Below are 1,903 nucleotides of genomic sequence, written 5' to 3' on the forward strand. Positions count from 1 at the left end.
TGAACATTGGGTCATGTCGGGGAGCTTGTTTCTCAGTGTTGTCATCATCAGTCATCTGACACTACGTGACAGGCTGCAGTTGTTAGCTAGCAGTCCAGCTAAGTCCAATTTGTGCATTACGGTGTAGTCCTTTTAAGGTTTTTGTTTTCCAGCAGAATATTATATTAGAAACCCCTACTATATGTGAAGTGCACTGGTGATGAACATAGTAATGTAAGTAAACGTGTATCTGTGTTTGTTAAGTTACTAACGTTAGCTACATGGGCTGCAGTGCCAGCTAACGCATCTTTTCTCTTTATTCATTTCAGTGTAGCTAATTCTACGTAAACAACAATAGGGAGAAGAGCGCTCGGCGGAAATGGAGTCACTGGAGAAAGCAAGAACAAGATGGGTGTCAGGAGGGGGGCAGTAGTATTATCATAAGGGGACGTATACTTGGAAAACGGAGGAGGAATGGAGGGAAAAAGAGAGGGCTTGTGTCGGATAAAAATTGTGGGGAAAAGGGAGATGGTTTGTTAAATAAGAATGGTAGAAAGTGTAAGCAGAGGGAGCTGAAGACAGGAGGAGAAATGGAAGTGAATAAGTGAGAAGTAGCCTATGTGGTAGGTGCGGTGAAGTTATTGGATACCGAGGTATGCACCGAGGCTCAGGATGAAGAAGAGTCTGACAGTAGGAGTGAAGTTTATGGAAAAAGTGGACTCTTGCCTTTTGGCTGATCCATTTGTGGTTTCACGCTGGGTGAAAAAAGAGTTGGGTGATGGTAACTAGAAGTGGTCTAGTGATAAGTGTTTGTGTTTCTGTGAGGCAGAGGGAGAATGCACTCGGAGTAAAACGAATGAGAGCAAGAAAAGTAAATTGTTTCGTTCTCAAGAAAAGGGCACCAATGAAAGGAGTGATAACAGGGGTAGCAGTAAATATACAAGTTGACTAGCTGAGGGGAAAGATTCCCGGTGTATGTGATGATCGTCGTTTGATGCGACGCAGACAGGGTGGGGAAACGGAAGTCATTGTCTGTTCTTCTGAAGTTGAGTCTTTGCCCGACAAAGTTTGGATATATAAATAATCCTGTACGAGCGATGTGCCGAATACATTACGATGTTACAGGTGTCAAGCTTATGGGTATGTGGCAGCAGTGTGTATGAGGGAGGGTCCAAGTTGTGAGAAATGTGCAGAAGGGCATGAGACAAAGGAATGTGTAGTATTGGGGAAAGTAGCGGAATATGTTAATTGTGTGCCCATGGAGCTGAGGATCACTAGCGGTTCTGGGGGGCAGTGCCCCAGTGACAACCATTTTGGACCCCCTACATAAACTAATTTTTGCTATCGTTCTTTTTTTTTTTACATCCGTTATTAGACAGTGGCAACGCGGAACACTGCCTGCAATGCAGTGAAGAAAACGATATGACAACAATAACGGCTAATGTAACTGGCCCCTCTAACAGCACATCTGGCCCCAGCTTGCCCCCCCAGTAGGTTGAGGTTTCCAGGGTTAGAGTAGTGCATTAGTTGTCACATTGTACTGAAGGGATGGATCGGAAGTCTCGGGAAAATTGAGGTTGTGGTGGCAGCTGCAGTGAGGTATTTGTGTGTGCGAGATTTGACATCAGAAGAGTTACAGGGTGTGTTAAGTGGTGACGTCCCATCCTTTCAGGATGATGGCATGAGATAGGAATAAATACATTTAATTAGTGGAGTAGGGTGGTGTTCATTTAATTTTATATAATTTTGAAATTAGTGAGTGTAGTGTTAGATGGTAGGTTATTTATTTTGTACATTTTTATTTTTCAAGCAAAGTATAATGGAGTTGTACACCAGTCTAGTAGGTGGCGGTAATGAAACAAATTGGATGCCAACCGCCGTTAAACCTCAGAAGAAGAAGTCAACAACCATACAGTGGGGCAAA

Source organism: Salvelinus fontinalis, chromosome 21 (assembly GCF_029448725.1).
Source record: "Salvelinus fontinalis isolate EN_2023a chromosome 21, ASM2944872v1, whole genome shotgun sequence".
Classification (NCBI taxonomy): domain Eukaryota; kingdom Metazoa; phylum Chordata; class Actinopteri; order Salmoniformes; family Salmonidae; genus Salvelinus; species Salvelinus fontinalis.